The sequence below is a fragment of the Bombina bombina genome, chromosome 9 (assembly GCF_027579735.1).
Source record: "Bombina bombina isolate aBomBom1 chromosome 9, aBomBom1.pri, whole genome shotgun sequence".
NCBI lineage: Eukaryota > Metazoa > Chordata > Amphibia > Anura > Bombinatoridae > Bombina > Bombina bombina.
Genome location: NC_069507.1, coordinates 19,038,676 through 19,066,172, shown reverse-complemented (window position 1 = coordinate 19,066,172; position 27,497 = coordinate 19,038,676).

The following is a 27,497-nucleotide window of genomic DNA, read 5'->3' as shown; positions in this document are numbered from 1 at the left end:
GGCCTCCCCAACAGGCCAGGTTTTCAGGATGACCTGGGGTGAGAGCAGGTAAAATAGCCATGTTTACTAACCAGCTGATTATTTCACCTGTGCTCCAGTTCAGATATCTGAAAACCAGTGGTCTACACAGAGCAGCTCCCAGCAGGAGGTTTTGCACTTTTAAACTGGTGACACCCACAGGGATTTGTACGTTTCCTGGAGCAGAATACATTTGTAAGGATTTGTCATTCAGCAAACACTTGCTATTCAGAAATTATTATAAAAATACCTTTAGAGGTACAAGTATGTTTAAAGCAAATGGTTTTCTTGCAAGGTGTATGCAGTCCGGTGTGTACTGTGACAGTGCCAAGGGATACCTGCTTAACATGCAGTAAATGTGATCACTGCTTGCCAGCTTGTGCCAGCCAGGAAAGTAATGGGATCTGCATTGGATGAAGTTCAGGGGCGAAATGCGTGCTACTGCCATCCTCTGCTGCAGCTTAAATTCCAGATCATCCAGGGAGCAAGTTATAAAATATTATCTAAAATAAAATGTTGGTGTTATAAATCCACAGCACCTGTGCTGGCTGCAGAGGGGTACATGAAATGTCTCAAAATTATAACATATTTGTCTAAATAAAGATTCAAAATAAGTTATTTAAGTTTAGGAATTTTTTTTGGTATTGTTAAATTCACAAAGCTTTATTAGGCAGACAATACAGAGAATGACAGTGGAGTCAACACTTAAAGGGGTATAAAACTTCTATTATAAAATTTTCTTACTTCCCATAATATTTTTTTTTAAGAGATACCTAAGCAAGTGCCTGGACTATGGAGCACTGCAGGGCAGGAAATAGTGCTGCCATCTAGTGTTCGTGTAAATGGATAACGTTCTTGCAAATCTGCTGTCATATAGTACTCCATAAATGGGCTGGCACCTAAGCGTAAGTCCCCACATTTCAACAAAAGATACCAAGAGAAAAAAATAATTGATAATATAAGTAAATTAGAAAGCTGTTTAAAATCATATGCTGTATCTGGATCATGAAAGAAAAATGTTGGCTTTCAAATCCCTTTAATCAGACACAAAAATTTAATATTCTACAAAATAGTGTCCAGCAATACCCCACACCCTGACGCGTTTTACTGGGCCCTATCCCAGTATGACATGAGCTACAGATCTTGAGGATTTAAAGGAAATGAAATATTAAATCAGAATCAGAATCAGTAAAAAGGTTTTGCAACACGCTGTCAAGTATTCCTTTTATTCCTGATCTAAAATTCTTAGACAGAAAAACAAATGATATAACCTGCAAGTTACTAAACCAGCTATGCAGAGGAGGAACTAGAAGTACCAGGGGCCCGGGGGAAAGAATTCATGGAGCAATAACGGTTCCTGTTGAGGTGCATTTGGTTTGCATTTAAAATTATATTTCTACAACGAGACATTCACAACTTTTGAAAACATTGCCTTTTTATTTTAATCTAAAGTTATAAACCACTTTTATCCAGGAGGTATGGCAAGCATATGAAAAACATCACAACCTTTTGTCTCTCTTTACTCCCCCCCTCTCTCTCTTTTTGTACTCCCCCTCTCTCTCTCTCTCTGTACTCCCCCCTCTCTCTTTGTACTCCCCCTCTCTCTCTCTGTACTCCCCCTATCTCTCTTTGTACTCCACCTCTCTCTCTTTGTACTCCCCATCTCTCTCTTTGTACTCCCCCCTCTCTCTCTGTACTCCCCCTAACTCTCTTTGTACTCAACCTCTCTCTCTTTGTACTCCCCCTCTCTCTCTCTGTACTCCCCCTCACTCTCTCTGTACTCCCCCTCTCTCTCTTTGTACTCCCCCTCTCTCTCTTTGTACTCCCCCTCTCTCTCTTGTACTCCCCCTCTCTCTCTTTGTACTCCCCCTCTCTCTCTCTGTACTCCCCCTCTCTATCTTTGTACTCCCCCTCTCTCTCTTTGTACTCCCCCTCTCTCTCTTTGTACTCCCCCTCTCTCTCTTTGTACTCCCCCTCTCTCTCTTTGTACTCCCCCTCTCTCTCTCTGTACTCCCCCTCTCTCTCTTTGTACTCCCCCTCTCTCTCTTTGTACTCCCTCTCTCTCTCTCTGTACTCCCCCTCTCTCTCTTTGTACTCCCCCTCTCTCTCTTTGTACTCCCCCTCTCTCTCTTTGTACTCCCCCTCTCTCTCTCTGTACTCCCCCTCTCTCTCTTTGTACTCCCCCTCTCTCTCTCTTTACTCCCACTCTCTCTTTGTACTCCCCCCTCTCTCTTTGTACTCCCCCTCTCTCTCTCTCTTTGTACTCCCCCTCTCTCTCTCTTTGTACTCCCCCTCTCTCTCTTTGTACTCCCTCTCTCTCTCTCTCTCTCTGTACTCCCCCCTCTCTCTCTGTACTTCCCCCCCTCTCTCTCTGTACTCTCCCTTTCTCTCTTTGTACTCCCCCTCTTTCTCTCTGTACTCCCCCTCTCTCTCTGTATTCCCCCTCTCTCTCTCTGTACTCCCCCTCTCTCTCTTTGTACCCCCCTCTCTCTCTCTGTACTCCCCCCCTCTCTCTTTGTTCTCCCCCTCTCTCTCTTTGTACTCCCACTCTCTCTCTCTGTACCCCCTCTCTCTCTTTGTACTCCCCCTCTCTCTCTGTACTCCCCCCCTCTCTCTCTCTGTACTCCCCCTCTCTCTCTTTGTACTCCCCCTCTCTCTCTCTCTGTACTCCCCCCTCTCTCTCTGCACTCCCCACTCTCTCTCTGCACTCCCCCCTCTCTCTCTGTACTCCCCCTCTCTCACTCTCTGTACTCCCCCCCTCTCTCTCTGTACTCCCCCTCTCTAACTCTCTGTACTCCCCCTCTCTCTCTGTACTCCCCCTCTCTCTCTCTGTACTCCCCCTCTCTCTCTTTGTACTCCCCCTCTCTCTCTTTGTACTCCCCCCTCTCTCTTTGTACTCCCTCTCTCTCTCTCTCTCTCTCTCTGTACTCCCCCTCTCTCTCTTTGTACTCCCCCTCTCTCTCTGTACTCCCCCCCTCTCTCTCTCTCTGTACTCCCCCTCTCTCTCTTTGTACTCCCCCTCTCTCTCTCTGTACTCCCCCCTCTCTCTCTGTACTCCCCCCTCTCTCTCTGTACTCCCCCTCTCTCACTCTCTGTACTCCCCCCTCTCTCTCTGTACTCCCCCTCTCTAACTCTCTGTACTCCCCCTCTCTCTCTGTACTCCCCCTCTCTCTCTCTGTACTCCCCCTCTCTCTCTTTGTACTCCCCCTCTCTCTCTTTGTACTCCCCCCTCTCTCTCTGTACTCCCCCCCCCTCTCTCTCTCTCTCTCTCTGTACTCCCCCTCTCACTCTTTGTACTCCCCCTCTCTCTCTCTCTGTACTCCCTCTCTCTCTCTCTTTGTACTCCCCCTCTCTCTCTGTACTCCCCCCTCTCTCTCTCTCTGCACTCCCCCTCTCTCTCTCTTTGTACTCCCCCTCTCTCTCTTTGTACTCCCCCTCTCTCTCTCTCTGTACTCCCCCCTCTCTCTCTCTCTGTACTCCCCCCCTCTCTCTCTCTGTACTCCCCCTCTCTCTCTCTGTACTCCCCCCTCTCTCTCTCTTTGAACTCCCCTTCTCTCTCTCTCTGTACTCCCCCTCTCTCTCTCTGTACTTCCCCTCTCTCTCCCCTTGTACTCCCCCTCTCTCTCTCTTTGTACTCCCCTTCTCTCTCTCTCTGTACTCCCCCTCTCTCTCCCTCTGTACTCCCCCTCTCTCTCTCTCTCTCTCTCTCTCTGTACTCCCCCTCTCTCTGTACTTCCCCTCTCTCTCCCCTTGTACTCCCCCTCTCTCTCTCTCTGTTCTCCCCCCCTCTCTCTCTGTACTCCCCCCTCTCTCTCTGTACTCCCCCTCCCTCTCTCTTTACTCCGCCTCTCTCTCTCCCTCTCCCTCCCTCTCTCTCTGTACTCCCCCTCTCTCTCTCTGTACTCCCCTCTCTCTCCCCTTGTACTCACCCTCTCTCTCTGTACTCCCCCTCTATCTCTCTGTGTACTCCCCCTCTCTATCTGTACTTCCCCTCTCTCTCTTTACTCCCCCTCTCTCTCTCTGTACTCCCCCCCCCTCTCTCTCTGTACTCTCTCTCTGTACTTCTCCTATCTCTCTGTACTACCCCTCTCTCTCTGTACTCCCCCTCTCTCTCTGTACTCCCCCTCTCTCTCCCCTTGTACTCCCCCTCTCTCTCTGTACTCCCCCTCTCTCTCTGTACTCCCCCTCTCTCTCTCTTTACCCCCCCCCTCTCTCTCTCTCTCTCTCTGTACTCCCCCTCTCTCCCCTTGTACTCCCCCTCTCTCTCTCTGTACTCCCCCTCTCTCTCCCCTTGTACTCCCCCTCTCTCTCCCCTTGTACTCCCACTCTCTCTCTCCCCTTGTACTCCCTCTCTCTCTCTCTGTACTCCCCCTCTCTCTCCCCTTGTACTCCCCCTCTCTCTCCCCTTGTACTCCCCCTCTCTTTCCCCTTGTACTCCCCCTCTCTCTCTCCCCTTGTACTCCCTCTCTCTCTCTCTCTGTACTCCCCCTCTCTCTCCCATTGTACTCCCCCTCTCTCTCTCTGTACTCCCCCTCTCTCTCTCTCTCTCTGTACTCCCCCTCTCTCTCCCCTTGTACTCCCCCTCTCTCTCCCCTTGTACTCCCCCTCTCTCTCTCCCTTTGTACACCCCCTTTCTCTCTCTCTCTCTCTCTCTCTCTCTCTCTCTCTCTCTGTACTCCCCCCCTCTCTCTCTCTCCCCTTGTACTCCCCCTCTCTCTTTAGTCCCCTCTCTATCTCTCTCTCTCTGTACTCCCCCTCCCTCTCCCCATGCACTTCCCCTTTCCCTCTCCCCATGTACTTCCCCTCTCTCCCCTTGTACTCCCCTCTCTCTCTCCCCTTGTACTCCCCTCTCTCTCTCCCCTTGTACTCCCCTCTCTCTCCCCTTGTACTCCTCTCTCTCTCTCTCTCTCTCTCTCTCTCTGTACTCCCCTCTCTCTCTCTCTCTCTCTCTCTCTCTCCCTGTACTCCCCCTCTCTCTTTCCCCTTGTACTCCCCCTCTCTCTCCCCTTGTACTCCCCCCTCTCTCTCTCTGTACTCCCCCTCTCCCCTTGTACTCCCCCTCTCTCTCTGTACTCCCCCTCTCCCCTTGTACTTCCTCTCTCTCTCTCTCTCTCCCCTTGTACTCCCCCTCTCTCTTTAGTCCCCTCTCTATCTATCTCTCTCTGTACTCCCCCCCCCCCTCTCTCTCTCTCTCTCTGTACTCCCCCTCCCCCTCTCCCCTTGTACTCCCCTTCTCTCTCTCTGTACTCCCCCTCTCCCCTTGTACTTCCTCTCTCTCTCTCTCTCTCTCTCTCTCTCTCTCTCTCTCTCCCCTTGTACTCCCCCTCTCTCTTTAGTCCCCTCTCTCTCTCTCTCTCTCTCTGTACTCCCCCTCCCTCTCCCCATGCACTTCCCCTTTCCCTCTCCCCATGTACTTCCCCTCTCTCCCCTTGTAATCCCCTCTCTCTCTCCCCTTGTACTCCCCTCTCTCTCCCCTTGTACTCCCCTCTCTCTCTCTCTCTCTCTCTCTCTCTCTCTCTCTCTCTCTCTCTCTGTACTCCTCTCTCTCTCTCTCCCTGTACTCCCCCTCTCTCTTTCCCCTTGTACTCCCCCTCTCTCTCTCCCCTTGTACTCCCCGCTCTCTCTCTCTGTACTCCCCCTCCCCTTCTCCCCTTGTACTCCCCCTCTCTCTCTGTACTCCCCCTCTCCCCTTGTACTTCCTCTCTCTCTCTCTCTCTCTCTCTCTCTCTCTCTCTCTCTCTCTCTCTCCCCTTGTACTCCCCCTCTCTCTTTAGCCCCCTCTCTATCTCTCTCTCTCTCTCTGTACTCCCCCTCCCTATCCCCATGCACTTTCCCCTTTCCCTCTCCCCATGTACTTCCCCTCTCTCTCTCCCCTTGTACTCCCCTCTCTCTCTCCCCTTGTACTCCCCTCTATCTCCCCTTGTACTCCCTCTCTCTCTCTCTCTCTCTCTCTCTCTCTCTCTCTCTGTACTCCCCTCTCTCTCTCTCTCTCTCTCTCTCTCTCTCTCTCCCTGTACTCCCCCTCTCTCTTTCCCCTTGTACTCCCCCTCTCTCTCTCCCCTTGTACTCCCCCCTCTCTCTCTCTGTACTCCCCCTCTCCCCTTGTACTCCCCCTCTCTCTCTGTACTCCCCCTCTCCCCTTGTACTTCCTCTCTCTCTCTCTCTCTCTCTCTCTCTCTCCCCTTGTACTCCCCCTCTCTCTTTAGTCCCCTCTCTATCTCTCTCTCTCTCTGTACTCCCCCCCCCCTCTCTCTCTCTCTCTCTCTCTGTACTCCCCCTCCCCCTCTCCCCTTGTACTCCCCCTCTCTCTCTGTACTCCCCCTCTCCCCTTGTACTTCCTCTCTCTCTCTCTCTCTCTCCCCTTGTACTCCCCCTCTCTCTTTAGTCCCCTCTCTATCTCTCTCTCTCTCTGTACTCCCCCTCCCTCTCCCCATGCACTTCCCCTTTCCCTCTCCCCATGTACTTCCCCTCTCTCCCCTTGTACTCCCCTCTCTCTCTCCCCTTGTACTCCCCTCTCTCTCTCCCCTTGTACTCCCCTCTCTCTCCCCTTGTACTCCCCTCTCTCTCTCTCTCTCTCTCTCTCTGTACTCCTCTCTCTCTCTCTCCCTGTACTCCCCCTCTCTCTTTCCCCTTGTACTCCCCCTCTCTCTCTCCCCTTGTACTCCCCCCTCTCTCTCTCTGTACTCCCCCTCCCCCTCTCTGTACTCCCCCTCTCCCCTTGTACTTCCTCTCTCTCTCTCTCTCTTCCCTTGTACTCCCCCTCTCTCTTTAGCCCCCTCTCTATCTCTCTCTCTCTCTCTCTCTCTGTACTCCCCCTCCCTATCCCCATGCACTTTCCCCTTTCCCTCTCCCCATGTACTTCCCCTCTCTCTCTCCCCTTGTACTCCCCTCTCTCTCTCCCCTTGTACTCCCCTCTATCTCCCCTTGTACTCCCCCCTCTCTCTCTCTCTCTCTCTCTCTCTCTCTGTACTCCCCCCTCTCTCTCTCTCTCCCTGCACTCCCCCTCTCTCTTTCCCCTTGTACTTCCCCTCTCTCTCCCCTTGTACTCCCCTCTCTCTCAACTTGTACTCCCCCTCTCTCTCTCTCTCTCTCTCTCTCTGTACTCCCCCTCTCTCTCCCCTTGTACTCCCCCTCTCTCTCCCCTTGTACTCCCCCTCTCTTTCCCCTTGTACTCCCCCCCTCTCTCTCTCCCCTTGTACCCCCCCTCTCCTCTCTCTCTCTATCTCTCTCTCTCTCTCTCTCTCTGTACTCCCCCCTCTCTCTCTCTCTCTCTCTCTCTGTACTCCTCTCTCTCTCTCTCTCTCTCTCTCTCTGTACTCCCCTCTCTCTCTCTCTCCCTGTACTCCCCCTCTCTCTTTCCCCTTGTACTTCCCCTCTCTCTCCCCTTGTACTCCCCTCTCTCTCTCTCTCTCTCTCTCTCTCTGTACTCCCCCCCTCTCTCTCTCTCTCTCTCTCTGTACTCCTCTCTCTCTCTCTCTCTCTTGCTCTCTCTCTACTCCCCCCTCTCTCTCTCTCTCTGTACTCCCCCTCTCTCTCCCCTTGTACTCACTTCTCTCTCTCTGTTCTCCCCCTCTTTCCCCTTGTACTTCTCCTCTCTTTCTCCCATTTTACTTCCCCTCTCTCTCTCTCCCTTTCTACCACCCTCTCTCTTTCCCCTTGTACTTCTCATCTCTCTCTCTCTCTCTCTCTCTCTCTCTCTTTACTCCTCCCTCTTTCTCCCCTTTTACTTTCCCTCTCTCTCTCCCTTTATACTTCCCCTCTCTCTCCCTTTCTACCCCCTCTCTCTTTCCCCTTTTACTCCCCCTCTCTCCCTTTTGTACTCTCCCTCTTTCTCTCTCTCTCTCTCTCTCTCTCTCCCCCTTTGTACTTCCCCTCTCTCTCCATTTTTACTCCCTCTCTCCCTTTCTTCTCCTCAATTTCTTCTTCCTTCTCTCTCCCATTCTTCTTCCTCCACCCGCCCTCCCTATGTTCTACTCCATTATCTCCCCTTTGTTTTACCCCCTCTTTTCCTTTGTTCTACAAAAAAAGTAAATATATCAAAATCATGCTTTTTCGGTGTGGGGGGCACTTCATGTATACTTGCACTGGGGCCCTGTGGCTTTTAGTTACACCTCTGTACTACTACTGTAGTGACTGCAGTCTAATTCTACCGTGCAAGGGTTAGTGCATGCCTAATGTACAGTACTAAGTAATATAGTACTTTGCATGCACCTAGTGCTGGATCCCTCCGCCTGCTTGGAAACCGCAGCACCGAACACCGGCAGATCTGTCTGTGCAGAGCGCAGCCTGCAGTAGGAGAGTGGCTAGAGCCCTGCTGCCACGCAAAACACACCTCGCCAGCACTTTAAAAAAATGTGTGTGCACTCCCCTTAACAAGGCGAGTGCGCGCACACACACACACACTTCAAGTCACACCTGCTGGGCCTCCAGAGTGATCAGACCCCAGGGCCTGGTCGCAGTCACAACCGTTGCAACCGCAGTAGTCCACCCCGGCGCTACATACTGCACTGTGACTGTCTGACCGCAATCAAGAGAGTCGCCAAAGATTTAAAGTAGTTTTGAAAATCATTAAAGGGCCATAACTCAGCATTTCAACAAGGCATAAAAAAATTTCATTATTGAAAAATGAAACATTATTGCAATATACATTCATTATTTTGCTTCCCTTTGTGTAAAATACATCAAACAATTGTACTTGTTCCACTTTCTTAAAAGGGAGGCTTGGATTAATACTTTTAGCTAATTTATCTGTGAGATTTTGTTTCCCTCCTTGTTTATTTAAATACCTGTTAAACTATTATTATTATTATTTATTTATAAAGTGCCAGCAGATTACGCAGCGCTATACAAAGAATAACACATTACAGGGATACAGTAATATACAAACAAGTACAGTACATTACAGTTGTAGGTGAAATAATTGAGTTATACAGAAGGAGAGGAATGCCTGCCCTTGAGCACAATCAGTAGCAGTTCACTTTAAATACAAAGTGGCCTACAGGTAGGGTTGCCACCTGTCCCTTAAAATACAGAACACTTATAAGTTATACATGTTGCAGGGTGTGCAGGGAGGAATAGAAATAGTGCTGTACAGAAACACAATACATGTTCCTCCCTGCACACCCTGCAGCATGTGTAACTCATAAGTATTCAGGAAAACATGGCTGAGGTGGCAACCGTACCTACAGGTAGAGAGGCTCTCAAGCTTGCAATCTAAAGGAGAGGGAATGGACACAGAAGGTGAGGGAGAAGGAAAATATGTCTGATATAAGGCAGTGTAAACTGAGAGTGATGACATAAGGGAAACAAAAAAACATAGGCCTCGCTTCCATTGAGTTGTAATTCAGTTTGCGTGCACTCGTAAACCGATAAATATGCTGTCGGAAGCAATATCGTTTATCGACTGTTATACCTCAATATCGGCAGCCGGACTTCGGCTGCCGAAAAGATCTTCGCGTCCCATAGAAAGTAATAGAAGCCGTTAATCAATAAATTATACCAGGTTTCCAATGAAAGCGCTAACCGTTAATACACTGTCGGAGGCTGTCGATACATTGAGAAATATTACCCCCAGCTCAACTAGGTGTAAAAGAGGAAAATTGTGCTTTTTGAGACCTATTTTCTATTGAAATTATAAAACTTGCAAATAATGCAAATGTTTTAATGTAGAAATAAATTGTTATCAGTAATAGTTATTGTTGTCTCATGTATACAAATAGTTGAACTTATATTCTAATAGAAATATCAGTATATATTTAAATATCATAATATATGCAAGAACATATCTACAGAATGCAAACTAGACCTATGCCTAGGGCAGCAATAAATATTACTTATATTTATGAAGTGGTAAATATAATTATATTAGAAAATAGTATTTGATTATTAAAAATATGGATAAGTGTTTCTTTATTTTTCTTGAGAGGTGATCACCGGTAAGGAGCACGGACGTTAAACGTAAATTCTATAGCGTAAGGTCGGGTTAACTTAGCAACTAATTGATTTTCAAAAAATCCGACTGCACGCTATCCGCAAAATATTTCAATGGAAACCTGGTACTAAAATAGAGCCGTAAATTACTTTTAGCTGTCGGACGATTCGGTAGCTTACGGCTCCATTTTTAACGACTCAATGGAAGCGAGGCCATTGTGTGGTGACTGAGCAAGTGAGGTTTGGAAAAGTGTAAAAGAATGTGGTAAAATGTCAGTACAAAGGCTGTGAGTCTGAAGTGGTTTCTCTATCCTGCATTATTAGTGACAGCTGCACATAATTACTGTTAGGTGTTTTTACTGATTTAGGTCTACATTACAGGTTGAGCGCAAAATATCGCTTCTGCAAAAGCGATATTTGCACTCAATTTAGTAATACCAGTGCACGCAAATGTGCGCTGGTATCACAAGTGAGGTGCAATGTGAACGCAACCTCGTGTTCACATTGCACAGTAGCATTGCGCTCACAAGAACACACTTCCATAAGCTCCAATGGGAGCCTTGTTCTCATGCTGTGAGACATGACATAAGAACTAGCGCAGTGAAGGGGGTAAGTCGCGCAGTAATGGGCAGCAAATATAAATATACATGTATATAAGCATATACATAAATATTTACAGGGAACACACAGTCCTCATAGACCACAATGTAAATGCACTTATCAGTGCCATTTTTTTTTGTAACACCCCCCACTTGCCAACTTTAGCCTCTAAAAACAAAGTGATCTGTGCAAAAAAAGTGTGCATGCACAGATCAGTGATATAGATGTATTCTTGCTCCTTGTGTGACAGAAGCAGCGTGCATGCACAGATCAGTGATATAGATGTATTCTTGCTCCTTGTGTGACAGAAGCAGCGTGCATGCACAGATCAGTGATATAGATGTATTCTTGCTCCTTGTGTGACAGAAGAAGCGTGCATGCACAGATCAGTGATATAGATGTCTTCTTGCTCCCTTTGTGACAGAAGAAGTGCGCATGCACTGATCAGTAATATTGATGTCTTCTTGCTCCCTGTGTGACAGAAGCTGTGCGCATGCACAGATCAGTGAAATAGATGTCTTCTTGCTCCCTGTGTGACAGAAGCAGTGCACATGCACATATCAGTGATATAGATGTCTTCTTGCTCCCTGTGTGACAGAAGCGGTGCACATGCACAGATCAGTGATATAGATGTCTTCTTGCTCCCTGTGTGACATAAGCGGTGCGCATGCACAGATCAGTGATATAAATGTCTCCTTGCCCCCTGTGTGACAGAAGCGGTGCGCTTGCACAGATCAGTAATATAGATGTCTTCTTGCTCCGTGTGTGACAGAAGCAGTGCGCATGCACAGATCAGTGATATAGATGTCTTCTGGCTCCCTGTGTGATAGAAGCGGTGCGCTTGCACAGATCACTGATATAGATGTCTTCTTGCCCCCTGTGTGACAGAAGCAGAGCGCATGCACAGATCAGTGATATAGATGTCTTCTTGCCCCTTTTGTGACAGAAGCAGTGCGCATGCACAGATCAGTGATATAGATGTCTTCTTGTCCTCTGTGTGACAGAAGCGGTGCGCATGCACAGATCAGTGTTATAGATGTCTTCTTGCTCCCTATGTGACAGAAGCAGTGCGCATGCACAGATCAGTGATATAGATGTCTTCTGGCCCCCTGTGTGACAGAAGCAGTGCTCATGCACAGATCAGTGATATAGATGTCTTCTTGCCCCCTGTGTGACAGAAGCGGTGCGCATGCACAAATCAGTGATATAGATGTCTTCTTGCACCCTGTGTGACAGAAGAAGTGCGCATGCACTGATCAGTGATATAAATGTCTTCTTGCTCCCTATGTGACAGAAGCAGTGTGCATGCACAAATCAGTGATATAGATGTCTTCTTGCACCCTGTGTGACAGAAGAAGTGCGCATGCACTGATCAGTGATATAAATGTCTTCTTGCTCCCTATGTGATAGAAGCAGTGTGCATGCACTGATCAGTGATATAGATGTCTTCTTGCACCCTGTGTGACAGAAGCAGTGTGCATGCACAGATCAGTGATATAGATGTCTTCTGGCCCCCTGTGTGACAGAAGCAGTGCGCATGCACAGATCAGTGATATAGATGTCTTCTTACCCCCTGTGTGACAGAAGCGGTGCACATGCACAGATCAGTGATATAGGTGTCTTCCTGCCCCCTGTGTGACAGAAGCAGTGCGCATGCACAGATAAGTGATATGAATGTCTCCTTGCCCCCTGTGTGACAGAAGCAGTGCGCATGCACAGATTAGTGATATAGATGTCTTCTTGCTCCTTGTGTGACAGAAGAAGCGCGCATGCACAGATCAGTGATATAGATGTCTTCTTGCTCCCTATGTGACAGAAGCGGTGCGCATGCACAGATTAGTGATATAGATGTCTTCTTGCTCCTTGTGTGACAGAAGAAGCGCGCATGCACAGATCAGTGATATAGATGTCTTCTTGCTCCCTATGTGACAGAAGCAGTGCGCATGCACAGATCAGTGATATAAATGTCTTCTTGCTCCCTATGTGACAGAAGCAGTGCGCATGCACAGATCAGTGATATAGATGTCTTCTTGCTCCCTATGTGACAGAAGCAGTGCATATGCACAGATCAGTGATATAAATGTCTTCTTGCTCCCTGTGTGACAGAAGCGGTGCGCATGCACAGATCAGTGATAAATATTTCTTCTTGCTCCCTGTGTGACAGAAGAAGTGCGCATGCACAGATCAGTGATATAGATGTCTTCTTGCCCCTCTTGTGACAGAAGCAGTGTGCATGCACAGATCAGTGATATAGATGTCTTCTTGCCCCCTGTGTGACAGAAGTGGTGCGCATGCACAGATCATTGATATAAATGTCTTCTTGCTCCCTGTGTGACAGAAGCGATGCGCTTGCACAGATTAGTGATATAGATGTCTTCTTGCTCTCTGTGTGACAGAAGCAGTGTGCATGCACAGATCAGTGATATAGATGTCTTCTTGCCCCTCTTGTGACAGAAGCAGTGCGCATGCACAGATCAGTGATATAGACGTCTTCTTGCCCCCTGTGTGACAGAAGCGGTGCGCATGAACAGATCAGTGATATAGATGTCTTCTTGCTCCCTGTGTGACAGAAGCGGTGCGCTTGCACAGATCAGTGATATAGATGTCTTCTTGCCCCCTGTGTGACAGAAGCGGTGCGCATGCACAGATCAGTGATATAGATGTCTTCTTGCTCCCTGTGTGACAGAAGCGCTGCGCATGCACAGATCAGTGATATAGATGTCTTCTTGCTCTCTGTGTGACAGAAGCGATGCGCATGCACAGATCAGTGATATAGATGTTTTCTTTCACCCTGTGTGACAGAAGCAGTGTGCATGCACAGATCAGTGATATAGGTATCTTCTTGCACCCTGTGTGACAGAAGCAGCGTGCATGCACAGATCAGTGATATAGGTATCTTCTTGCACCCTGTGTGACAGAAGCAGCGTGCATGCACAGATCAGTGATATAGGTATCTTCTTGCTCCCTGTGTGACAGAAGCGCTGCGCATGCACAGATCAGTGATATAGATGTCTTCTTGCTCTCTGTGTGACAGAAGCGATGCGCATGCACAGATCAGTGATATAGATGTCTTCTTGCTCTCTGTGTGACAGAAGCGATGCGCATGCACAGATCAGTGATATAGATGTTTTCTTTCACCCTGTGTGACAGAAGCAGTGTGCATGCACAGATCAGTGATATAGGTATCTTCTTGCACCCTGTGTGACAGAAGCGGTGCGCATGCACAGATCAGTTATATAGGTGTTTCTAGCCCCCTGTGTGACAGAAGCGGTGCACATGCACAGATCAGTTACATAGGTCTCTTCTTGCACCCTGTGTGACAGAAGCGGTGCGCATGCACAGATCAGTTATATAGGTGTTTCTAGCCCCCTGTGTGACAGAAGCGGTGCACATGCACAGATCAGTTACATAGGTCTCTTCTTGCACCCTGTGTGACAGAAGCGGTGCGCATGCACAGATCAGTTATATAGGTGTTTCTAGCCCCCTGTGTGACAGAAGCGGTGCACATGCACAGATCAGTTACATAGGTCTCTTCTTGCACCCTGTGTGACAGAAGCGGTGCGCATGCACAGATCAGTTATATAGGTGTTTCTAGCCCCCTGTGTGACAGAAGCGGTGCACATGCACAGATCAGTTACATAGGTCTCTTCTTGTACCCTGTGTGACAGAAGCGATGCGCATGCACAGATCAGTGATATAGGTATCTTCTTGCACCCTGTGTGACAGAAGCGTTGCGCATGAACAGATCAGTTATATAGGTGTTTCTAGCCCCCTGTGTGACAGAAGCGGTGCACATGCACAGATCAGTTACATAGGTCTCTTCTTGTACCCTGTGTGACAGAAGCAGTAAGCATGCACAGATCAGTTATATAGGTGTTTCTAGCCCCCTGTGTGACAGAAGCGGTGCACATGCACAGATCAGTTACATAGGTCTCTTCTTGTACCCTGTGTGACAGAAGCGGTGCGCATGCACAGATCAGTTACATAGGTCTCTTCTTGTACCCTGTGTGACAGAAGCGGTGCGCATGCACAGATCAGTTATATAGGTGTTTCTAGCCCCCTGTGTGACAGAAGCGGTGCACATGCACAGATCAGTTACATAGGTCTCTTCTTGTACCCTGTGTGACAGAAGCGGTGCGCATGCACAGATCAGTTATATAGGTGTTTCTAGCCCCCTGTGTGACAGAAGCGGTGCACATGCACAGATCAGTTACATAGGTCTCTTCTTGTACCCTGTGTGACAGAAGCGGTGCGCATGCACAGATCAGTTACATAGGTCTCTTCTTGTACCCTGTGTGACAGAAGCGGTGCGCATGCACAGATCAGTTATATAGGTGTTTCTAGCCCCCTGTGTGACAGAAGCGGTGCACATGCACAGATCAGTTACATAGGTCTCTTCTTGTACCCTGTGTGACAGAAGCAGTGCACATGCACAGATCCATTATATAGGTATCTTCTCACATCTATATCAACTAATATAACTATCTGCATATTATTCTCAGGCTACCCTTTGCATTGAGTCTAATATTCACTCTCTGTTTAATGTCTTTGCTGAAACTTTAGCGATAAAGTTCGATTTGAAACTACTTTATAGACAACTATGGTGGTCAGAATCCTTTGGGAATTTTTTTTTTTTTAAATTCACCATTAAATGGGGATTTGATTGTGGTCACCCTAGGTTAGCACCTGTTGCCTACACTTTAGCAATGAAGGCATTTCATGCACTGTAATTATAGCAGGGAAATTAGATGATAGACCAAAACCACTTTTCTTTATCTTTAAAAAAAAAAATCATTTTTTCCGCCTTTTTTTATGAAGCATGTATAGATGAAAGGAACATAATGAGGTGCTATTGTGCAATCAGACGGTACGCACGTAGGATGGCTTTTCTTTGAACAAATACGAAGCATCCAATTAGAGATTTTAATATGGAATTACTAAGCAATGTTTCGTCTTAAAAGAATGATAATAAACATTTGAGGTCGGCTTAATGACACTGAGCAATAAAATCTGAATTTGACAAAACAGAAGCACAGCAGTGCAGTTTCCATGACAGTAGCTGTATAGCCTAGTGGTTATCAGGCAGCTTCCAGCAAATGCTGGGCTTAAAGAAATGTAAATGGTATTTAAGAAATATGTTAACAAGCTATTGTACATACATTAAAGGGATATAATGCTGCAAGAAGTTCTCTGATGAATTAAATATGTTTATTGCACAAATAATTGCTGCATGTATTTGGCTATCACAAAATGGTTAACCACAGAGATAAAGTAAAGTCACAAGACTCTGCATCTGCTGCAGGACTTAAGGCATGAGCTGAACCCATTTGCAGTTAGCAGCACTAATTCAATGCTCTAATGTGTTTTACTATTGTAGTCGTATGTCCCTTTCCCCCTTATTTACCCATTTGCTGTCAGAGTGCTGCATTTTATGATTGAAGCAAATGGGTTAAAGCCTAATCACAAATAAAGACAACACTATAACCTATTTTATAAAAATCAGAAGCATGCTGTGAAGCAGTCATGTCTTGTTTGTTAGGGAGCAGAGGGTCACTGATCACTTATAGTCAGGGTTGCCACCTCGGTCATGTTTTCCGGGACACGTATGAGTTACACAAGCTGTAAAAGTGCTGGCTACGATCACTATTTGTGAATTGTGTGCTGTCTAGCGGTGCAATTCATGTTCCCCTCTGCACACCCTGCAGCATATGTAACTGCAGTTCCTCCTCAGCGCTATTAGCGGAACATGATGTAAGCTGGTCCCACAATCCCTCCTGCACACATCTGTATCCTGATAGTGTTTCCCACTAACCCTGTGTCCTATTGGTTTCTCTTTGTCACACACAGCTGTGGTCACTTTATCAAGTAGCGTGAAGGTGCAACTGATTATTCTATCACATGCACTAAGCACAGGCAGGGACAACACAGACTGTGCTGCTATTCTGCAAATGGTGACTTACACTTTGCTGAAAAATGTAAATCTTTTAAAAAGTCTCTGTCTGAAACATCTTTAGCTCATACAGATCTGGCAACAATCCTCAGACGCTTGAAAGCAAAAGAAGATAGATTCTCATTATCTGCAGACTAAAGCGAAAAGCAATTGCTGCATTAATAATCCTCTGTATCTGTAAGAACACTATAGTCAGGGCGGTGATCATGAAAAAGACAATATCGAGAAAATGAAAGAACCAGGCTAGGAAATCAGTTGAGGAATAATAAAACTAAAATGTATTAAAGGGACATTTAACCCAAAATGTTGTTCCTCATAAAGGCCTAGATTACAAGTGGGGTTCAAAAATATTAGCGCTAACACCCCGCATTAAATCAGTAGCACTCCTATTCTTGTGCTCATAACTTGAAAGTAAATGATTTTTCCTTGGGCGAGCTAACATCTGAACTTGGATAGTGAGCTAACGCCTCCCTTTTGTGCACTTACCCGAAAGTCCTTTATGCCACGTGCACTAAAGCTGAAGGTGAATTAAAAAATACTTGCAATAGCATCATTCTTCTCTGTAATAAAAATGTTGTTGTTTATAGATAAAGGAGATGTTTGAACCAACGCAAAAACAAGATATATCCAGAAAACTGTGACAGATTCATTTTGGATGTAATATCTTGCCAAAGGCTCCACAGAGAGCCAAAACATTGACTTGTTCATTATACAATAATATTACGTGAAGCTGTGAAGCTTCAAGTCCTGTGAGTGCCCTCAACTTGTGGAATAATATATATAAAATATTTATATATATTTATATCAGTGACATGCAGTGAGGTCAGAGGCGGGTGAGGCACTAGATATGATACGCCGGAGAAACACATGTACAGAGGGCCGCAAGTACCCCAACAGGGCAGGTTTAAATGATAGCTGAACCAGTGCACAGGTGACATAATCAGGTGATGGGTGAAAGCAAGTTAGTAACCACTGAGTTACTGATCAGCTGATTACTTCACCTGTGCACTGATTCAGCTATAATGAAAACCTGGCCTGTTGGGGGTACTTGAGGACCATTGTTGAGAAATACTGCACTAAAGCACTGGCTCATCGGAAATGTATTGATTACCTGGAGAATAAAGCACACATTCTCTGCTCACTGACACCCACACACACTCTGCTCACATACACACTCACACAATTCTGTGGCACAGTGCCAGTTACTAAGCAATTAGAATGATACACAATATCTTCTCTACTCACTACTGTATTGTAAAAATAGAAATAATTTACCATACAAGTTTTACACAAAGGACAAGTTATCAATACTGCCAACACAGCTGCTGCAATATGGTGTTCAAGAAACGCACGTGCACATCCCACTTAGGTATGCTCTTCAACAAAGGACACCAAAGGATACCAAAAGAATGAAGTACATAATAAAAGTAAAATAGAAAGTGTATTTATTTTTATTTTTGTGCAATTTCTATCTGAATGATGGAAATGTAATTACGACTTTCATGTTCCTTTCAAAAACTAATTTGATTCGCTGACATGGGGCCAGTAACAGTTGATGCTAATTCTCAAAATATAAATAACTAGAAAAGTCTATTAAAATAGCACACTCTACCTCAATCATGAAAGTTTCATTTTAAATGTCTCCCTTTGACTATGTCTTTAACCAGTTACTTTACAGTGGCATTATTTCAAAAAACATTTAACTGCAATAATTACATATATTTTTTAAATGACTCATTATCTCCTTTTTATTAATATAAACTTGTATAAAAGCAGCACATATTAAAAACACAATGCAACAGCTTTCAATTGATTTGTGAATTACAAGTTAACAGCAGTCTTTAAATAAATGGAGACACAGAGAAAAATAAAAATAGATACTGCATCCTCTGACTGAACAGACATAACATATATGGGGTTTGTACCTAATTAAATCAAATAACCATGAAAAAGGGAGGCTTAGCAATATTCAATGTCAAACACTTTAGTTTAAATAATGTGGACACTGCACACTTAACTCAAACTCTGGGTTTTAAATGATGGATTTAAATTTGAATTGACCCTTTGACTTCCTGTCAGTATTGGGTTATGCTCACTTACTGCCCCCCCTCCCCCCTGTTAATGAGCTGTATCTGAACACAATGTGTGAATCACAAGAGATGTAGAATACTACTTTACTCTTCTGCTTGGGTTATGCTCACTTACTGCCCCCCCCTCCCCCCTGTTAATGAGCTGTATCTGAACACAATTTGTGACTCACAAGAGATGTAGAATACTACTTTACTCTTCTGCTTGGGTTATGCTCACTTACTGTCCCCCCCTGTTAATGAGCTGTATCTGAACACAATGTGTGAATCACAAGAGATGTAGAATACTACTTTACTCTTCTGCTTGGGTTATGCTCACTTACTGCCCCCTGTTAATGAGCTATATCTGAACACAATGTGTGAATCACAAGAGATGTAGAATACTACTTTACTCTTCTGCTTGGGTTATACTCACTTACTGCCCCCTGTTAATGAGCTGTATCTGAACACAATGTGTGAATCACAAGAGATGTAGAATACTACTTTACTCTTCTGCTTGGGTTCTGCTTGGGTTATGCTCACTTACTGTCCCCCTGTTAATGAGCTATATCTGAACACAATTTGTGAATCACAAGAGATGTAGAATACTACTTTACTCTTCTGCTTGGGTTATGCTCACTTACTGTCCCCCTGTTAATGAGCTGTATCTGAACACAATTTGTGAATCACAAGAGATGTAGAATACTACTTTACTCTTCTGCTTGGGTTATGCTCACTTACTGCCCCCCCCCCCCCCCCTGTTAATGAGCTGTATCTGAACACAATGTGTGAATCACAAGAGATGTAGAATACTACTTTACTCTTCTGCTTGGTGTCATCTGTTCTTAGGTTACCTCAGCTTCCAGTTGTGTCACATGACCCTGCTCAGGAGGCATCAAGAGGGGTGCCTCCTATTGGTCCCAATTTGTGCTGCAGCACAGCTTTTCCTTTGACCCATGTACTGCAATGGAGAGAAGCGTTCCTGTACCTGCCTCTCCATAGCATTACATGGGAGGAAAATATTTATTTTTTTTACTTTTTTTTTGTTTTAATTAAAATTTAATTAAGCTTTGGCCACATATAGCAGGGTAGGCACTGCCTCCCCTGCCTCCTATGAGTGCACGTCCCTGATTTATATACACACAAAAATAAAATGCCATAGTATATGATAAGGTGTTTGATAGGGAAGGGCATTTAAAGGGACAGTCTAGTCTAAAATAAAATTTCATGATTCAGATAGGGCATGTATTTTTAAACATCTTTCCAATTTACTTTTATCACCAATTTTTCTTTGTTCTCTTGGTATTCTTAGTTGAAAGCTAAACCTAGGAGGTTCATATGCTAATTTCTTAGACCATGAAGGCCGCCTCTAATCTGAAAGAATTTTCACAGTTTTTTACCACTAGAGGGCATTAGTTCATGTGTGTCATATAGATAACATTGAGCTCATGCACGGGAAGTTACCTAGGAGTAAGCACTGATTGGCTAAAATGTAAGTCTGTCAAAAGAACTGAAATAAGGGGGCAGTTTGCTGAGGCTTAGATACAAGGTAATTAAAGAGGTAAAACGTGTATTTCTATAACTGTGTTGGTTATGCAAAACTGGGGAATGGGTAATAAATGGATTATCTATCTTTGTAAACAACAACAATTCTGGTGTAGACTGTCCCTTTAAAGGGGTGTGTCCTGTGCCTTCATAAGAATACATATTTTTCAAACAAAATGGCAACTTTTAATGTATTTATTTTGCATGCAGATATTTTGCATAACAAAAAAAATGTTTTTTACAAACTATATATAGGAAGGCAGATTTAAAAATATATATCTATTACATGCAACCATGAATATTTCCGTTTTGAATATTATGTCTCTCTAGACCCTCCTGTCTTATACACGGCTGCAGTAAAAAGCCTTGGGGTAATTTTATATAAAAAAGACGAAGGTTCTAATCAGGAAGTAACTTACAGCTATAAAATACTTTCCCACAAATTGAAAAAGCCATTTGCTCTACAAGACATACAACAAATATTTAATGAGCACTTAGGTGTTTCTTGGAGGAAATAATTATGTATCATGTGAAACAATTTATTAAACTATTCAAGTGTACAAGATATTCATTACAAATGGGGGGAATTATGAAATATAAATAGCTGTAATTGTCACATATAATTATGTGCAGTTCATTACACATGGCTATAGGGTATCGGCAAGTCACTACAATCATCACTTTCAGAGAAATTGTTAAAAAAAATGATATTTGTTGCATATTAACCATTTCATTAATATGAAAACAAATACTTCAGAGACATTAAAATGAACATATTTTTTTATCATGCATATAAAAAACTGTTGAACGAGTGAATCTGAAGTGTTAAAACTATTTTTTATAGATAAAAAAGCTAAAGAGCTTTAAATTGATTTTGAAATTAACAGAAAATACATTTTTGTGTATAACTTACTGCATTCGGATAAATTGCTCACTGGCGGATAAGGCAGCCTCATAGTTCTGCAGGTGGACAGAGATGAAGCCTAGAAGTGCGCAAACCACCCCCCCCCCCCCACCACCACCACCACCACACACACACAGAAACAGCAGTTTAGGGGGGGGGAAACACTGGTGCTTCTAGAACTTAATATTTGGGGGGGTTACTTGGGGGCTAACATAGGTGATGAATATAATACATTATGTAGGTGTGAGCGAAATGCGTTTTGCTAGAGGTGTTTTTAGCATATTTATTGCTTCTATGTATGAAAAAATTATCTTATATTTTCTCTTTTACTGAGCCCTGCAGATTTATTTTTTACTTTGCAGGTCACTGGGGGCGATACAAGTGCGTTTGGAGGTGCATATAGCATCCTCCAGCAATCCAAAAGAACCACCACTGAAAAAAAATTCCTCTTTTACAAATAGCAAATAAACCAATTGCATTATTGTCCCTTTAACTAACAGAATGATTCTAATTTGTCATAGTTTCAAAATGCAGCAACAAAACAAAAATAAGAAAAAAAATAAAGGCTATATTAGTGCCCTTTGGCTAACAGACATAACTCATATAGGTATATCAGTGCTCATTGGCTGAGAGACACAACACATATAGCGGTATCAGTGCTCATTGGCTGAGAGACACAACACATATAGCGGTATCAGTGCTTGTTGGCTGAAAAACATAACTCATATAGCTGTATCAGTGCTCTTGGTTGAAAAACATAACTCATATAGCTGTATCAGTGCTCATTGGTTGACAGACATAACTCATATAGCTGTATCAGTGCTCATTGGTTGACAGACATAACTCATATAGCTGTATCAGAGCTCAGTGGCTGAAAGACATAACTCATATAGCTGTATCAGTGCTCATTGGTTGAAAAACATAACTCATATAGCTGTATCAGTGCTCATTGGTTGACAGACATAACTCATATAGCTGTATCAGTGCTCATTGGTTGACAGACATAACTCATATAGCTGTATCAGAGCTCAGTGGCTGAAAGACATAACTCATATAGCTGTATCAGTGCTCAATGGCTGAAAGACATATCTCATATAGCTGTATCAGTGCTCATTGGCTGACAGACATAACCATACAGCTGTATCAGTGCTCATTGGCTGACAGACATAACCATATAGCTGTATCAGTACTCATTGACTGACAGACATAACTCATATAGCTGTATCCATTCTCATTGGCTGACAAACATAACTCATATAGCTGTATTCATTCTCATTGACTGACAGACATATCTCATATAACTCTATCAGTGCTCATTGGCTGACAGACATAACTCATATAACTCTATCAGTGCTCATTGGCTGACAGACATAACTCATATAGCTGTATCAGTGCTCATTGGCTGACAGACATATCTAGTATAGCTGTATCAGTGCTCATTGGCTGACAGACACATCTCATATAGCTGTATCAGTGCTCATTGGCTGACAGACATATCTCATATAGCTGTATCAGTGCTCATTGGCTGACAGACATAACTCATATAGCTGTATCAGTGCTCATTGGCTGACAGACATATCTAGTATAGCTGTATCAGTGTTCATTGGCTGACAGACACATCTCATATAGCTGTATCAGTGCTCATTGGCTGACAGACATATCTCATATAGCTGTATCAGTGCTCATTGGCTGACAGACATATCTAGTAAAGCTGTATCAGTGCTCATTGGCTGACAGACATAACCATATAGCTGTATCAGTACTCATTGACTGACAGACATAACTCATATAGCTGTATCCATTCTCATTGGCTGACAAACATAACTCATATAGCTGTATTCATTCTCATTGACTGACAGACATATCTCATATAACTCTATCAGTGCTCATTGGCTGACAGACATAACTCATATAACTCTATCAGTGCTCATTGGCTGACAGACATAACTCATATAGCTGTATCAGTGCTCATTGGCTGACAGACATATCTAGTATAGCTGTATCAGTGCTCATTGGCTGACAGACACATCTCATATAGCTGTATCAGTGCTCATTGGCTGACAGACATATCTCATATAGCTGTATCAGTGCTCATTGGCTGACAGACATAACTCATATAGCTGTATCAGTGCTCATTGGCTGACAGACATATCTAGTATAGCTGTATCAGTGTTCATTGGCTGACAGACACATCTCATATAGCTGTATCAGTGCTCATTGGCTGACAGACATATCTCATATAGCTGTATCAGTGCTCATTGGCTGACAGACATATCTAGTAAAGCTGTATCAGTGCTCATTGGCTGACAGACACATCTCATATAGCTGTATCAGTACTCATTGGCTGACAGACACATCTCATATAGCTGTATCAGTACTCATTGGCTGACAGACACATCTCATATAGCTGTATCAGTGCTCATTGGCTGACAAGCACAACTTAAATAGCTGTATCCGTTCTCATTGGCTGACAAACATAACTCATATAGCTGTAAATAAATGCACATTATTCACACCAGCTGATTGTTATCATCTCAATGATCACCTGACTATAAACACTTATATAGGGGCTTTATTTTAAAGAGGAGCTTCTGGGTTTTAAAACAATGAGTTTTGGGGGTATCTAGGTATTACAAGTGCCTAGAGCCATTCATTAAAACAATTTACATTTTAAACTTTAGTTTGTTTGTGCGCTTTTACTTCACACTGCCAAGACACACACGGTTTTAAAGAACAGGTGACACAGAGTCATCATCCGTGTTAAATGCATTCCTCGGCTGACGACCACACTTAAGGGGTTAAACACATAAGAAGAGGCTGTCCCCTCACACCTTGTGCCTTCTGCTGAGCAAGTTCTGACACTGATGTAGCCAGTGATTGACAGCTACATAGGTATGCTGCTGCTGATTGGCTCACAGGATGTGTCCCCAGTAAAACATCCACTACTATTGTAAAGCTACATAAAACCTAATAATAGACAATCACTTAGCATATAAAGTGCTGCATTTCTGACACGGTTCACACCACAAAACGCCTCCCTCCTTATTATAAATTCTGTTTGATAAGCAAAACTGCAGGCTGAGCCTGTAGAGGATAACTGGGGACTTAATAACTATACGGTATAGCTGGTTATATCATTCACAAAGCAGCATCCATTACTGTTACCAAGGGACGTTCCTGTTATAATGAATTTCACCAACTAATTAGCCCCCGTACAGCTGAGGGTCATGTCACATAAATAGATTCAGGGCATTAAGGGTGTCTTAGCTATTGATATGAAAGGAGAAGAAAATTATAAACCCTGTTGTGATATAACTGCTAGGGCTGCAAACCTGATAATCTGATGGTAACGACTGCACACCTGATAGTAACGGCTGCACACCTGATAGTCTGATGGTAACAGTTGCACACCTGATAGTCTGATGGTAACAGTTGCACACCTGATAGTCTGATGGTAACAGCTGCACACCTGATAGTCTGATGGTAACAGCTGCACACCTGATAGTCTGATGGTAACGGCTGCACACCTGATAGTCTGGTGGTAACGGCTGCACACCTGATAGTTTGATGGTAACGGCTGCACACCTGATAGTCTGATGGTAACAGCTGCACACCTGATAGTCTGAAGGTAACGGCTGCACACCTGATAGTCTGGTGGTAACAGCTGCACACCTGATACCCTGGTGGTAACAGCTGCACACCTGATAGTATGATGGTAACAGCTGCACACCTGATAGTATGATGGTAACGGCTGCACACCTGATAGTCTGATAGTAACAGCTGCCCACCTGATAGTCTGATGGTAACGGCTGCACACCTGGTAGTCTGGTGGTAACAGCTGCACACCTGATACCCTGGTGGTAACAGCTGCACACCTGATAGTATGATGGTAACAGCTGCACACCTGATAGTATGATGGTAACAGCTGCACACCTGATTGTCTGGTGGTAACAGCTGCACACCTGATAGTCTGATGGTAACGTCTGCACACCTGATAGTCTGGTGGTAACGGCTGCACACCTGATAGTCTGGTGGTAACGGCTGCACACCTGATAGTCTGATGGTAACAGCTGCACACCTGATAGTATGATGGTAACGGCTGCACACCTGATAGTCTGATAGTAACGGCTGCACACCTGATAGTCTGGTGGTAACAGCCGCACACCTGATAGTCTGATGGTAACGGCTGCACACCTGATAGTCTGGTGGTAACAGCCACACACCTGATAGTCTGGTGGTAACAGCTGCACACCTGATAGTCTGGTGGTAACGGCTGCACACTTGATAGTCTGGTGGTAATGGCTGCACACCTGATAGTCTGATGGTAACGGCTGCACACCTGATAGTCTGATGGTAACGGCTGCACACCTGATAGTCTGATGGTAACGGCTGCACACCTGATAGTCTGGTGGTAACAGCTGCACACCTGATAGTCTGATGGTAATAGCTGCACACCTGCTTGTCTGATGGTAACAGCTGCACACCTGAAAGTATGGTGGTAACAGCTGCACACCTGGGGCGCGATCCGATATCCGTCGTAGTTTTCGGCGCAAGCGAGGGAACCTGCGCCACCCGTAATTTCACCTCGCAACTTGAGCTATCCAATATACTGCGCCGTCAGATGCTAAACTGGCGTAAGTAGGAAAAACCGGCAATCAACTAAAATGTGCGCAAATACACATTTTAGTCGTCGCAAGTACTTACACCAGTATTTTGTTCACGTAAAGTCTCAATAAAGTGTAGTTTTATGCAAATTAGGCTACGAATCGTAAAAAACAACGGCCAGTTCTAAAAGATGCGACACGTAATTACGCCATTCAAAATTCATACATAAACCCATGCGCAGCGGACATTTTCTTTAGTGTGTTTGGCTGGTTCTTGGAGCTACAGCACACTACAGTGAGTAGAGATTAATGGTAAGAGCAGTGAGAGAGGAGCATTTCATTCAGTTAGTTAGGTCGGATTTTTGTTTGGTTAAGCCTGTACATTTACTTACACTTTTTTTTACATATTGCACACATTTTGCATACACACATATACAAAACACACAACACTTTTTTTTCTAACACCTCACACATTTTATTTATCTTTTACAGTGTGATAGGCTGAGTGTTTGGTTGTGATTGTGTGTGATTGAAGTGGGAGTGAGTGTGAGTGTGTGAGTGTGTGTAGTTTTAGGATGACAGGAAGAGATAGGGCGGGGGGAGGAGGGAAGGGGAGTTGCAGGGAGAGGATTATGGACAGGAGGAGCAGCAGGGTCCCCGTCAGCGAGTGAGTGGAGTGGGGAGAGGGAGAGTTAGAAGGGAGGATGGGAGTGGGGCTGCCCCAAGGCCAGGCACACTCAGAAGAGGGATAGAGGGTGCACATGGGGATAGAAGGGGGGAGGAGGGAAAGGATAGGGAGGAACCCACACCAGGGACATCCCAGGGAGGGAGCCAGGTGGCCCAGGACGAGGAGCGCATGAGGTGCCCCAACTTCTCTTTTGCCGAAAACCTTGCGCTAGTCCAGGCTGTCATGGAGAACCACACTGCCCTCTTTGGCCAAGAGAGGGGCAAAGGAGTTGCCCGAAGGCATAAAGATGCATGGCTGAGGGTCGAGGAGGCAGTCAACAGTGTGGCCCAGCAGAGGAGGAATGTGGATGGGCTCAAGAAAAGGTGGAATGACTGCAAGAGGCGGGTGAAGGAGAAAATGGGCCAAGAAGCCATGCACCAGAGGGGAACAGGCGGTGGTCTTCCCCAGGAAGCGGAATATAATGAGTGGCAGGAGATCATTTGCAGGTCCCTGAGTGTCACAGCAGTCTGTGGACTTCCAGGGGCTCGTGACTCAGGGACTGCAACATCAGCACAGCATGCTGGTGAGTAACATCCCACACACCAGTATTATATGTACAGGGAGTGCAAAATTATTAGGCAAATGAGTATTTTGACCACATCATCCTCTTTATGCATGTTGTCTTACTCCAAGCTGTATAGGCTCGAAAGCCTACTACCAATTAAGCATATTAGGTGATGTGCATCTCTGTAATGAGAAGGGGTGTGGTCTAATGACATCAACACCCTATATCAGGTGTGCATAATTATTAGGCAACTTCCTTTTCTTTGGCAAAATGGGTCAAAAGAAGGACTTGACAGGCTCAGAAAAGTCAAAAATAGTGAGATATCTTGCAGAGGGATGCAGCACTCTTAAAATTGCAAAGCTTCTGAAGCGTGATCATCGAACAATCAAGCGTTTCATTCAAAATAGTCAACAGGGTCGCAAGAAGCGTGTGGAAAAACCAAGGCGCAAAATAACTGCCCATGAACTGAGAAAAGTCAAGCGTGCAGCTGCCAAGATGCCACTTGCCACCAGTTTGGCCATATTTCAGAGCTGCAACATCACTGGAGTGCCCAAAAGCACAAGGTGTGCAATACTCAGAGACATAGCCAAGGTAAGAAAGGCTGAAAGACGACCACCACTGAACAAGACACACAAGCTGAAACGTCAA